Raw genomic sequence first — 14,860 nt, forward strand, 5'->3', positions numbered from 1 at the left:
CAGTGGTGTTCCCCAGGGGTCTGTGCTGGGTCCAGTCCCGTTCAATGCATTCATCAATGACCTGGATGAAGGGGTAGAGTGTAACCTCAGCAAGTCCGCTGATGGTACCAAGCTGGGAGTAGTCTCAGCAAAAGCTCCCTGTTCAGCCAGGGCAGTCATCTTCCCTACCAGTTCACCTTGTGGCCCTTGGGGCCAGCCTGCTCCTGCACCTTTAAGACTTCCTTCTTGAAGAATGCCCAGCCTTCCTGGACTCCTTTGCCATTCAGGACTTCCTCCCAAACAACTCTCCCAACCAGTGTCCTGAACAGGCTGAAGTCCACAGTAGTGGTTTTGCTGAGCCCCCTTCTTACTTTGCCAGGAATCAAGAACTCTATCATATCATGGTTGCTAAGCCCAAGATGGCCTCTGGCCACCACATCTCCCAGCAGTCCTTCTCTCTTTCTGAACAGCAGGTCAAGCAAGGCAACTCCCCTGGTAAGCTCACTTACCAGCTGTGTCAGGAAATTATTGTCCACACACTCCAGGAACCTCCTAGATTGTTTCTTCTCTGCTGTGTTTTATTTCCAGCAGACACCTGGTAAATTGAAGTCCCCCAGGAGAACAAGGGCTACTGATTGTGAGACTTCCACCAGCCACTTGTAGAACACTTAATCTACCTTTCAGCCTGGTTAGGTGGTGACCCCCAGCAGGATATCTGCCTTGTTGGCCTTCCCCCTCATCCTTACCCATAAGCACTCAACCTTATCATCACAATCACTGGGCTCTACACAAGCGAAACACTCTCTAACATACAGAGCCACCCCACCGCCTTTCCTTCCTTGCCTATCCCTTCTGAAGAGCTTAGAGCCATCCATTGCAGCACTCCAGTCATAAGAGTCATCCCACCACGTCTCTGTGATGGCAACTAAGTCATAGCTATCTCACTGCACAATGGCTTCCAGTTCCTCCTGTTTGTTGCCCATGCTGCGTGCATTGGTGTAGATGCACTTGAGCTGGGTTACTGATTTCACCCCCAACACTGGCACGCCACCCCTAGTTTCCTCCCTAGTGGGCCTGGCTACATCCCCTTACCCCTTTGATCCTAGTTTAAAGCCCTCTTGATAAGCCCCACAAACTCATGTGCAAGAATCCTTTTCCCCCTTTGAGATACCTTAACTCCATCTGATGCCAGCAGGCCTGGTGCCATATAAACCTCCCCATGATCAAAAAAACCAGAATTCCACCAAAGGCTCCAGCCTCTGAACCACGTGTTAATCAGGTGAGTCTTCCTGTTCCTTTCAGTATTCTTCCCTGCCACTGATGGGATTGAGGAAAACACTACTTGTGCTCCTGATCCTTCAACTAATTTCTCCAGTGCCCTGAAGTCCCTTTTGATCGCTCTTGGGCTTCTCTCTGCAACCTCATCAGTGCCCACCTGCACAACCAGCAGCGGGCAGTAATCAGAGGGCGGTACCAGACCAAGGAGTTTCCTAGTAACATCCCTGACCCGGGCCCCAGGGAGGCAGCAGACTTTCCTGTGGGATGGGTCTGGTCGGCACATTGGGCCCTCTGTTCCCCTCTGAAGGGAATTGCCTACAGTTACCCTCCCTCTTAACAAAGGCAGCCATAATGCATGGGGCTGACTGACTCTCCCTAGGCACCCCCCAGATGGACCTTCACCCACACCCTCATGCGCCTGGCCCTCAAGTTCCAGAGCCCCACATCTGTTGTGTAAGGGCATCTGGGAAGGGGAGGGAAGCCGGGAGGGGCTTCGCCTGCTGCCCTGAGCAGGGACCTGTTTCCATTGACCCCCATCTCTTAGGTCCCCTCCTTCTGCTTGGTGGCAAGAGGGCAGGGGATCCTCTGCCTCTTGTGGAGCCTCCATCCGCTGCCTTGGCCCCAGGGATGGCAGGGTGTGGCTCCACCAGTTTGGCTCCCTCTCACACTCCCTGATAATCCTTAACCTCCAATAGATTACCTGACAACCTGTGGTGGAAAAGATGTAACTCAGGCCTTTGAATGATTTTACTGCATTATTCTGCTTTTACCCTGTCAGTAGTTGTTCTCTAGTCAAGTGGAAGTAGGGCCACTGCTCCTTTTGTTGAATCATTTTCCCCTTTTCTCACCTCAAAATGGTTATAGTTTAAAGAAAAGTCTGCCTAGGACTGGAAATTCTGCTCTTAGTCAAGGGTGAGTTTTTGTGGCAGCTGGAAAGCTGGAAGAGGCATAGCTGGAAAAATCTTTCCTTAGAAAATCGGGGTGAGCAGTGAGGGAGTCCATGTGTTGTGACAGTCCTGAGCATTACTTGGAAAGGAAGCAGTATTCTCTTCCCATTTCATGAAGACTAAGTCTACAATATATGACAGCTTAAGTTAATGGTGTAATATTTGTGTGGAGAAATATTCCATGGCTTCACCTGGAATGTGATTTTTCAATCTGTTTTCAATCTGAATTAAAATACTTTTATATTGAATAACATAGAAAGGGTCAGTGTTTCCTTCCACAGCTGTAAATAGCCTTTGAATTTTACCTTTTGAAGAAGACATCAGACTTATTGATTTTTTCTTACTATCTTTAGAACTAAAAGATTGATTCCTTCAATGCTGGGCATTGTACTTATGTTGACAGTTCTGGTGAGTTGCAATGTTAACTTGCATTTCTTCAGAAATAATGTACACACTTTCGCAGTGTTTTTAAAATCAGGTTTTTGTTTATTTAGAAGGGATAAGTGAGACCCTTTATTCACTCTTCTCAGTACCACTGCCAGTAAAGCTGACTTTTGACTGGAAGAAGACCTTAGTTTTAGAAGCTGAACTCCATCAAATTTATGTTTTATAGGTCAGCTTGTCCTAGAATTCAATAATAATTCAAATTAATATAATGATAATAATTGCTTTTACCAGGAATATTTATGATTTTCTTTCAGGAAGAAAAGCAAAATATCTGGTTTCTGAAATAAATAATTAATTGCGGCTCCATAGGAATCTATTTTCATGCTTTTTAGTTCAAGGTTGAAGGCTTCCTTTGGGGGAGAGTATTCTTCATTACCAATTATAAATAGTGTTTATTACATCTTATTTGAATGAAACATGTAGCACTAAGAGTGGGACACTGGACCTATTTGAAAATGATATAAACTTGTCCATTGACCTCTGCTAGATCTAAAGTTTCACACAAAGTCTAACTCAGCTTTTTTCCCCAGTTGAGTAAGTTCTGTAAGTTCTGTGATAGAAACTTTGATACAGGAAGCCTGTGGGAAGATGTCCGCATTCTGTGGAACCTTAGTGAAATTCCATGAAAGTTCACATGTTCATGTGCTTATATATTTTAGAATAGCTCTGTGATCCAAGAAAATAACATTGCCCCATTTTTGCCATTAAATAATTTTGAGGCAAAAAGAACATGTAGTTCGAAATCACTTTTAAAAACTCAGAATAGTTTCTCAAAATGGCCTCAAATGTTTTCTTACATGATGAAACTAGTCAAAAAAGAGAATGTAAATGGAGTCACACTGGAATACGCCAAGTGTTATAATGTTCTATATCCATGAGTTTTTAAGACTATGAAAGGCTACACAAACCAAAAATTAATTATAAGCTCTGAGCAATTGAGATAAAAAAAGAAGTAATAAATATTTTAGAAGTTCAGCTGAGTTTCTAGAATAAAAACAATGCAATGCATGTTCTAAAACTGGAAAAGGATTACCTGCCATATGAATGCTATAATGATTACTATGTCTTTTAAAACTGTCTTCATCAGCAAGTGTGATGAATGTTTGAGTCAGCATATTAAAGAATCCAGAGTCTTGTCAGCGTTTCAGTATTCTCCTTGTGGGATGTCAGTGGGCGTAATACAGTAGCTTCTTTCCCTAACTTATTGTGTTTTTTTTTTCCTTATGTGAAGGAGAAGAGACGCACGAAAGAAAAAATGCAGGCCAAAAGAAAATGTGGACATTGTCTACCTGGACTTCTCCAAGGCCTTTGATACGATCCCCCACAGCTGCCTCCTGGAGAAGTTAGTGCGTTATGGCCTACACAAGTGGTCTGTGCAGTGGGTGGGGAACTGGCTGACAGGCCGCACCCAAAGGGTGGTGGCAAATAGCTCTTTTTCAAAGTAGCAGCCTGTCACATGTGGAGTCCCCCAGGGATCGATATTGGGCCCAATGTTATTCAACATCTTCATAAGTGATTTGGATAACGGCATCAAGTGTAGCCTGATGAAGTTTGCAGATGACACCAAGTTGAGTGGGGAAGTAGACACTCCAGAAGGGAGAGCTGCTCTGCAGGGAGGTCTGGATAGGCTGGAAGAGTGGGCCAGCAAGAACCTCATGAAGTTCAACAAGGAGAAGTGTAAGGTCTTGCACCTGGGAAAACATAATCCAGGAGTGCAGCACAGACTGGGATCCACCTGGCTGGAGAGCAGCTCTGTGGAAAGGGACCTGGAGGTCCTGGTGGACAGAAAGACCAACATGAGCGAACAGTGTGCTGCTGCGGCCAGGAAGGCCAACCGGATGCTGGGTTGCATCAAAAAGGGCATCACCAGCAGAGAGAAAGAAGTCATCATCCCACTCTACTCAGCACTTGTCAGGCCCCACCTGGAGTACTGTATACAGTTCTGGTCCCCTCTATACAAAAAGGATGTGGACAGGCTGGAAGGGATCCAGAGAAGGGCCGCCAAGATGATCAGAGGACTGGGAAGCTGCCATACGAGGATAGGCTGGGACAACGGGGTTTGTTCAGCCTTGACAAAAGGAGGCTCAGAGGGGATCTCATCACCATGTACCAGTACTTAAGGGGTAGCTACAAAGAAGATGGAGACTCCCTTTTTACAAGGAGTGACATGGATAGGACAAGGGGGAACGGACACAAGTTGCTTTTGGGGAGATTCTGATTGGACGTTAGAGGGAAATTTTTCACAGTGAGGACAGTCACCCATTGGAATAATCTCCCCAGGGAAGTGGTTGCCTCGGCCACGTTGGACACCTTCAAGAGTCGTCTGGACAGGGTGCTGGGCCATCTTGTCTAGACTGTGCTCTTCCTAGAAAGGTTGGACTAGATGATCCCTGAGGTCCCTTCCAGCCTGTGATTCTGTGATTAATTGCAACAGCCGGAGAGATTCTGACCAATCAAGACAGCTTGGAGACTGGGGACTCATGAAGCTCTAAGTTATTCAAGGCTGTGACAGACTTTGAGCACAGGGCTCTTAGAGCCTTTCCCATTGTTGATACCATTTTAATGTATTTGGATTAGGTTTTGAATTTTCTGTATTTAGTGCAGTGAACAGATTAAACTGTCTTATCTGTGAAATGAAAACTTTGATAAAACCAGGGAAAAACAGAGGCAGTATCTGTATGATTCTATGATTCTATGTTACACAGGTGAATATTTTTTGCTTGATCAGACAAGTAGTCCTGATTTACCCAGGACATAGAATTATTGCAGTAGAAGAGACTGTTTTTAGTATGCCAGTCGTACTGTTCAACTAAAACTAATGGGCTTAGTTATTATGGCAGTATTTTGATTTCAAAAGTTTGTGGGGGGTGTATGCCAGTTGTGTGCTACTTTACTATAACAAACCACCTAGCTAGCAGACTATTCCTAAATTTACAAAATACTGCATGCTTGTTATCAGCATAGGTTTACTTAATATCAGAGGTAACTATGTTTCTGGAAACCTCTGTAACTCATAAAATCTTGCTACCTTCATCCACATGAAAGTATGCTTCTGGAATGGCACTGAAAATTTTGCATTTTAATCTTTGCAAAACAGGGAGAAATATACTCATGCTCCCCAGGACACTAAGAAAGAGAAGAAACGTTTTCAGAGGCTGAAGTTATATTGGCATTTGCAGTTCAGGTAAATAATATTTTACCAGTTCAAAGGCAGACTGCATTTTTCATTTTTATTTCCCAATGAAGTAAATACTGAATTTAATATGAAGCTACCATAGTGACAGGGTGAAGTAAAGATGCTTACAGCAAAATCAGGTTGTAACACAGGCTGTGATGCAAACCCAGATCTATGATCACTTTGGTAAAATTCAGTGATGCTAGAAGTCTGCATGGGGTCTGAAGTTGAAACTTCAGATATTGGTCTCCAGTATTTTATAATACAAACCATGCCCATAGCATCATGTAAGATTGCAAATAACTTCTACAGATATCCTACATTTCTTTATACTTACTTGCCTAGAATATAATCTTAGGGGACCAGTATTTTATTTATTACTTCAGGGCTTTTTCTTTTCTTTTTTTTTTTTTTTTTTTACTGCTTTCTCATGCTTTACATTTAAACTGCATGAATTTTATCTGTAGAGAAGATTTAATATACTCTTCCTTGATAATTTTATTCCTAGCACAATGAAGTCTTCCTTTAGGAATAAACCTGTGCATTCTACTGAATAATGGTAAAACATGGCTCCTTCACTTAAAAGGAAACAAGAGTAAGTTTTCTGCTAAACTGTGGCTAGAACAAGTATAGCAATTCTAATTTGAATATGATGATGTGTTTCAATACAGTCTTGATATGAGCTGAGGAAGGAGATACCAATTCTGTGAAATAAAGTACATTTTTACTAAAATAAGTACATTATGAGAATTTTTCTTGATTTCTTGTGGTCATGTGTTTGTAGTTGATTATGTAGTTGATGAAATAATGATGAATACAGTAATTTAATACTGCCCATCAATGCCAGAACTTAGCAGCATGAACCCTGGTCCTTGGGGCAGTGAAACCTTAATTAAATAGCTGGATGTGTTACTCAAGGAATTGAAAACACACTTTTTTCCCCCTCTTTGCTAATCAAGGGAAACATGCTATTAAAGATAAATCTAGGTTAGTTAAACTGATCACATATTTGCTAAAAGCTGTTTATTTAAACCACTGCAATTTTAGTAAGGGCACCCCCTGCCTCTTAGCTATTGCTTATGTCTGTGTTGACAAAACAATGGGTGCTACAAGGATTGAGTTACGATAGATCACAAAGCACCCCCTCCTTAAAAGCACCCCCACTCCCCCAAGCCACAAACGACACTCAGCCTTTCTTTTGTGCCTGTACATTTGTTTTGCCTGTGGAAATGGAGGTATATTTTTCTTGAATGGGTTTATGTGAAAACATACACACACAGCATAGAGTAAACCTTAGCTAAGAACAAGGTAAATATTTCTTGTTTTTCTTTTTCACATGACAGCATCTCATTTCTTTATTACCTTGTCTTTTGCTCTCTCACTAATTACAAAAGTGCCTGTAAAAAGATCTTGAAATCCTTCATGTCAGGAAGTAGGCTTTAAACAAAATTTGATTTCAAAGCAGCAACATAATTGATCTGCTCAGCTGACAGTTTCTTGAAGATGTTGAAAACAATTGCAAATTATCTTGCAGGCAAGCGATTCGCTACTCCATAATCATTGTATGTTCATATTCTTAAGAGAGGTTTTGTTTCAAACTGCGCTGGCCAACTTCATAATCTCTTCATACTAATATGCAGAGAGTGAGCCGAGTTTTCTTCCAGCCGCCAAATAACAGAAAAATTGATTTGACAGGGTGTTGATCATGAATTTTAGTAGAATATTCAATATTGCACTTGTACTTTCTTAAGGCAGTCCTAACCACATACCACTGGTTAGAAATGAAAGCACAATGGCTTAAGTTCTCTAGATAGACTTTCTGTAGTAACGTGGTCGTGCTGGCAAAGCTTCTTAATAATCTTCTTCAATTTTAGTCTTCTTCAAATAGCTGACACTCAGAGACCCCAGGCATCATGACTTCCTGCCTCCACAAAAAAATTTGCTTTTATTAGGTTCTTCACTCATATCCTTACCCAAGGATAATCAATAGAGGGAGATATAGGAAGTCATGATGCTCTTTTTCCTGCCCCCCCACATTAAAGGTGAACCAAACCATGAGAACTCTCCCTGTCTCTTCCTCCAGTAAGAATTGGAACATTTCAATACAAATGATGATTCAAAATACAGATGCCTTAGATGTACTGTTCCTTCATTAATGGGAATACAGCTAAAAAGTATTAACAACATAAATTGGTATAATTAGCTCTTTACAAATATTGAAATGAAAATATTCTAAATATGTCTGCTTTTTCTTCTGTACACTAGCACGTGTCAGGTTTGAGTTGAGGCCATGCAATATTATTTGCCACCATTTTAGAAGTTTTCTAAATAAAAACAATAGTCAGAGGTCCTACATAGAAAAATATATCCCAACTTGCTTTGCTCTAGGAAAGTAAAGAAACATATTTACCTGACCAGCAATTGCATCTCAAGTAGTGATGGGTGCCACCTGAGACTAACAAAGTCGGAGGGTATGCACTTGTATTAAACTAAGTATAAAATATTACCTCCCCCACAAAGAAATGAGTACACAAAAAAGGACTGATAGTGCAGAGGTAGTCTGGAGTATTTGCTTCTGTTGGTTGTATAAAATATGTGTATTTTAAATTATATTATTTTTCCAGTGAAGTCATTGTGAATGTATCAAGGCTATATGTTCCTTTAACTTGTTCAGTTTCTAAGTTTTAAGAAATTCTCCATCCCGTATCATGCAGTAGCAATTAGGAACAAACAATGTGGGCTTCCTAGGTAACTAGTAGCTATGACTACTCTGGTTTTAGGGTTACAGATTGAACCGGAATATATAATTTTACATTGAATCTGCTGCTAGATGCAACAATTGCTGTGTAGACATCTATGACATGCCATTGCAGGGTATCGAAAGTCAGACAAAAGGCCTGTAAATTCTTTTGTGAAAATTTCTGGTATCAAAGCAAAGCCCACAGTGAGTCAGGACGACAAACCTTCAAGCCTTAAGTGACTAAAGATGTATTAGAATAATTGTTTTGTACCTGATTGGTGATAAAACATCCAGTATTCAGGAAGAGATCAGTGACTTATTAATATTAGCTAATTAAATCTTGTAACAGATTGTTATTTGTGTTGATGTGTTCACTAGTATAACCTTTCATCTTCTTAATGTTTTCAGTGCTTTTTTTTTTTTTTTTTTCTTTTGGTGAGATCTATAAAATAGACTGTGTTTAATTACAGTTTCTACTTCTTTGATCCAGCCAGAGTTTCTCCTTCTTGGTTTCTGTTGCATGATTTAGTCACCAATCTAGACTTTTAATGAAATTCTGTTCTTTATTAGGCTGTAATCTGAAATCTTAGAATTTACAAGCTAGCAGAATAAAAATCCTAGAAGTAACACAGTATCTTGTCTACTATAACTAGTTTGCCATTGTGGATTTATGGGACATGGCATTATGGCAACAAGAGAGTTTTCAGAGTTTTCAGTTTTCAACCATGGCAGATTAAGTACAAGAGCCAGACTTGCTTGAAATTGAAATACGCCAGCTGAGAAATATTCTTTATATAACAGTGTAAAATTTAGTTAGGACACTTTTATTACACAGGAACTGTGAACACTAATAAGTCAGGATTTATGTGTTTGATATAATTGCCTATTAAAATAAGCACAAGACATAGTTTAGTATAAGTAACAAAAAATTATTCTCTATCCTACGAGAATTTCTGCCAACATAATTTCCTATGGAGTGAATAGATAGAGGCTCTCTTACCAAACAAAAACTTCATGTGGAGCTACTATACTTTTGGCTACAAAATTTCATATACTATTGCTTTTTAGACTCCTGTGGAAAAATGTGTATGTCATTAGAAGACTGAAAAAGAAAATACTGATATAGTAAGAGCGCATATGAAGAGAGAAGAGCAGAAAAATAAAGATTTAGAATATCAGCTCATTTTACTAAAAGAGAAGAAACAAAAAATGCAAGCCTTGTTTTTGATTCTCTCAGTAGCATTTCCCTCTATTTTAGACAAGTGTTCTTTAGAGCATTTTGGAAATATGATAGTTAAAAACAAGAAAAACATTCCATTAGTAACTATATACTATTGACTTTTCCCTTTGCTTCCGTAATAATACAAATGACAGCAAACAAAGCCCAAGCCAGACACCATCCAGAGGTATGTAATCATTACTTCCAGTTTCCATTCAGTTTTATTTGAAAAGTCTAGTGCCTAGTTTCACAATTCTGCCAGTTGCTGATATGACAGTAAGTTCTGAAATATGAAGCTGCACACTGATATGAGCCCCCATTTCAGAAGATGGGAGTAAAATTATTTTTAGCTTTAGTCTGACAAGGTCAGCTATTAGCTACCATGCTGTTCTTTGTACTGTACTCAAATATTTTATATGATTAATTTTGAATACTATGAAAATCAAAAAGCAGCCTACAAATGATGGCTAGCTTCTATCAAGCCACATAGATTGCATAGGTGCAACCCTTAAGGAGCTGATGACATGATTATGTAGATTATGGAAGGTTAATACCAATAAGGAGAAAATCAAAATTCCTAGTTTGTTAAATTCTTAATTTTGAGGTTGGTTGCATGGCATGATAAATGCTAGAAAATCACAAGTATGTAAATGCCTATAGTGGAACTAATGAATTCTAGTTTATGAGTATTCCCAAGATATACTTGTTGACCATTCTTAATAAATGCACTGGGTCTGGCTGGGATGGAGTTAACTAGAGTCCAGGAGTGTGGATTTGTGGCTAAAACAGTGTTGATAGCACACCAGTGTTTCACCTGTTGCTTGCACAACATCAAGGCTTTTTACCATATTCTTTTTCACGTTCTGTGCACCCAGTGAGTAGGTTTAGGGTGGGCAAGAGACTCAGAGGGGACACAGATGGGCCAGGTGACCTGAACTGGCTGAAGGGGTATTCCACACCATATAATAACATGCTCAGTAATTGAAAAATACAGTAGAAGGAGACAAAAAGGAGGGGTTTTAGCTTCCAAGGTGGCTGTTGCTTGGAGAATGGCTTGTGGGAGGTGGTGAGTGATTTCCTTTGCATTGCTTTATTTTTTTTTCTTTTTTTTTCCCCTTTTCTCTTTCCTTCACCTGTTAAACTGTCTTCATCTTTACACACAGGTTTTCCCACTTTTGGGCTTCCTATTCACTCTCTGTCCTTCAGGGCAGGAGTAGGGGGAACAACTGTGTGTATGTGTGCCTGGCTGTTGGCTGTGGTCAGCCCACCACAATAACAAAGCAAACATGAAAAACATTTCCAGTGTGGCCATTTATAATTTGTCAATCTCTACAGGTATTTTTGGACACAATTAACATAATTTTCTTTCTGGGAGTACAGAAGACATATATGCTAAAAACACCCCCATCTTTTCCTACAAAAGATAATGGAGACGGATCCAGAACACTGAAACAGCAAGCTGAAATTGGACTTCTAATTTCAGTATGAATGTTCGAGTAATCTACTGTCAACTGTTAATGGGGAGGACTAGACATCCAAAAAAAAAAAGCTTAGAAAACCTGTGTACTGAGTGGGATGCTACAGGAAAATCTGAGCACCAGACCCTGTCTTGTTTCCTCTGCCCCCGTTTCCCAACCTTCAACATGCTGTGCCTTCCCCTGGATGGATGACAAGCATTGAAAAGAACAGGGCACGCAGCGTAGCATTGGTAGTGGTGGTATTCTTTTGCATATCCATTAGCAGTTAGAGCACTCAGGAAATGGAAGATCTGAGATGTGGAGGTTTAGGTGAATGGAGAATTTCTGTCAGATCATGAAGGCAATTATTTATTTTAGACAGTCTAAAGAGGAAATTCTGAAGACTATGTCATCTGGATTGCTGTCTAGGACTTTGAACTGTGACTTGATATGGTCTGGATCTGTCCAATGCCTTTTTCTCTACCCTTAGACTATAAGGTGAATAGACTAAAGATTTTCAGACTTTGATCAGTCTAGCAGATTTTCAGAATATGCCCTAACAAGAGGAATTACCTTTTTGTAGATTTAGATGCTCTGAAGAACTGTCAGAGTAATTAAGTTCATCTTGTGAATGCAGCTGGCATTCATAGTTACAATGTGACTATCATAGTTACCAGTGCATTGGGCTTTTCCTTTGCTGCCATATGCAGCCCAATGAACAAAGATAGACAGAACTTTCTTCTCTGTGGGCACTGAGCAGGCCTGATAGGAGACAGCTCCAGTTTACAGCCTGGGAATATCACCATTAGTGTGGTTTTGAGATTAATTTAATAAACCTTCAGCAGGACTTCACGTATGGGACTTGGAACAATGTTCATTAGCTCAGGTGTTGATTTACGTCCACCTGTTTTAGCTTGCATTGATCTATACAGACAAATGCTTAAAATGTTAGGTTAAAAACTGTGAAAGAACAGAAGTTTTCAATGTGTTGTTAAGACGACTTTCACTGCCGTTTGAAAACTCAGTTAAGCAGAAATAATAAAAATAGCAAACTCATGACTGATTACAGAATAAATTAAACCTTGTACCAATGACTTCTACAGTGATGTCCAAAACATATTCAAGTAATAAGATTCTGGAAGAAAGTGTGATTGAGGTCAATGCAGATAAATTACATGAGATGTTGGTAGTAAGGGTTCAAGAAGCTCATGCCTGATTTTACATCATTTGTGTTAGATCTGTATTTGACACTCATACTTCGAAGGTCTGCAGATTCATCTAAATGACACTGCAGTGTAAAAGGCTAAGTTTATATCTACCAACTTAAATTTTCCCTATTAATTATATGCTAGGCTGAGATCCACACATACAATAGTGTCTTTATGAAAATGATTTGGAGATCTTGTTAAAAACTCTAGCTTCTGAAAGCAGCAGTCAAATGAGAGGAATTACTGCACATGGTCTGGATTTATTTCCTACCATGTTCATTTAAAAATCTTAGTTTTCAGTTGTAATCCAGTCAATAGTTTTCTGTATTTTTGAGTTACAAGAACAGCTGTTCTTGTTTGGGTACATGCCCAATGTCAGTGTCCACAGTGAAGCCTTTGGGATTATTACCAGAAAATTGTCAGCAGGGTAATTATTAGCAGAGAATTACTTACTCTAAAAAGACTGGAGTAAGTTCAAAATAAGTATTTTCAGTGTGCAGTGTAAACCCTCACAGCACCAAGGTCAGGGAACATAAAACTGAAACAATAAAAATAAATTAGAGGATTAGTGGCAGATGCCAAGGCTGTGCAAGAGTAGGATCTCTTATAGATATCCATAATGCAATTCACTGCAGCAGACCCCAAATTTAAGCTACCAAACTTAAATGAAGTATTTATTTTTATTTTTATGCAATGGCAAAAGATCTACTAAGGAGGCTGTTTTTATTGTGAAAAGAACTTCTTCCATGATTCTGTTAAACAGTTAATTGATTATGATAAAAAATAGGTAGCACTCCCATGGTGTGAAGCTACAAGCAAAAGTACGGTGATCAACATGCATTTTACTAAAAATGGGGGAGGAGAAAGACAAACCCTAATGCCAGAATTTGTAATTTCCATGCTAGGCACAGTGCGAGAGAGACATCCAAAGCTCCTTTGGATTGGATGGAATAAAGAAATAATTGAATAATTATAATAATACCAACAACAACTACTAGTACCAGTTGAGAACCAACCCAGTAATACTACTCTACCATATATTTATTCTGCCAAATAGAAGAGATTTGAAAGTGCCATGAAAGAGGTGGTCTTTAGGAAACAAAATAGTCAAAAGAGGGTAGTAATTTCTTATTAAGATTCTTCTTCTTTTATGTGAGCTTTATCATTAAAACTAGATGTGCAAAATCAGCTTCTCATTGATAAGACAGCTTATGTCAAGGGCAATCATATTAGGCTGTGTCTCTGTTAAAAGCACTGTTCCCTTAACTAAAATAGCACATTCAAGGTGAGAAGAGAAAACAAAGTCAAGTCTATTTTTAATTTTGATGTAAAAATATAGCCTACAGTTTCAGGATGCACAGAAATAGGAGGCTATATAAACCAAAACTTATTCCCTCTTTGGTGATGAAGAAGTGGTTTGTATGTGTGCTTGTATACACATATATATATGTATGTATTTTCAGACTCCATGCATCATTAAAGCAGCAATATGTTTCCAAGCCATAAGTAGAAAACATAAATTGAATATTCCTTTTAAAATTCTAAGTGACTGAAAAGAAGGAAATATAAAATAGCTTTGTGTAGGAGGGTGGGTTTGTGTTGGTTTTGCTCTAGACTGCAATCCCCAATAATCAGGTAATTGCTCTTTTAAAGAAAAGAGAAGGTATAAGAAAAATGTACATTGTGTATATAAAGTTTTTGAGGCACAGATATTTCTGTTTAGAGTCTGTAGGTATTTCAAAGCTCTCCAGGGCAGAGATTAAGGTTTCCTGTGTAGCTGAATATTGCCCTGGTCTTTTAGGTACTAGTCAGTACCTCAGGCATGCAAAGCTCATAAACTGGGCATGGCACAGGCAAAAATAATATGACTTAAATCTAATGATTTTCAAAAAGATTGTGGGGGGTTTTTTTTGGTCCTAGAAGTTATAGAGCACATTTGAGTTACATCTGAGTCCTTCCTTTCTCTAAAGCTGTGAGAGCTAGGAAATTCTAAAACAAAGGACAGATTTTCTTCTAATTCAATGGCTGGGGGAACTGGAACTTAAATTTCATACAACATGGGAAATGCAATAAAATTAGGAGTTGGCAACTGTGTACTACATAGAATAAATCTTCATCCAAAAATAGCATCTTGACATGAGAAAACCTGGTAATTATATTAAATGAACATCCCATAGGCATGCAAGTAGTAAAGATGGAATGGTAGCATCCCTGCAGAGTCAGACCTAAAAAGAAATCCACTGAAGGCATCAAAACTATCTTTTTTCCACATATTTCCATTTCTTCTAAATATAAAACTCTATATGTTTGCTTTCTCATGTCTGTTTTGTTTAGCTTTGCATATTTACATTTTATGGCATTTTTCATTTTACTTTTCTTCTAGAAGTATAAAGTATGCTTTTCTTACTCC

The sequence above is a fragment of the Phalacrocorax aristotelis genome, chromosome 2, assembly GCF_949628215.1.
Source record: "Phalacrocorax aristotelis chromosome 2, bGulAri2.1, whole genome shotgun sequence".
Lineage (NCBI taxonomy): Eukaryota > Metazoa > Chordata > Aves > Suliformes > Phalacrocoracidae > Phalacrocorax > Phalacrocorax aristotelis.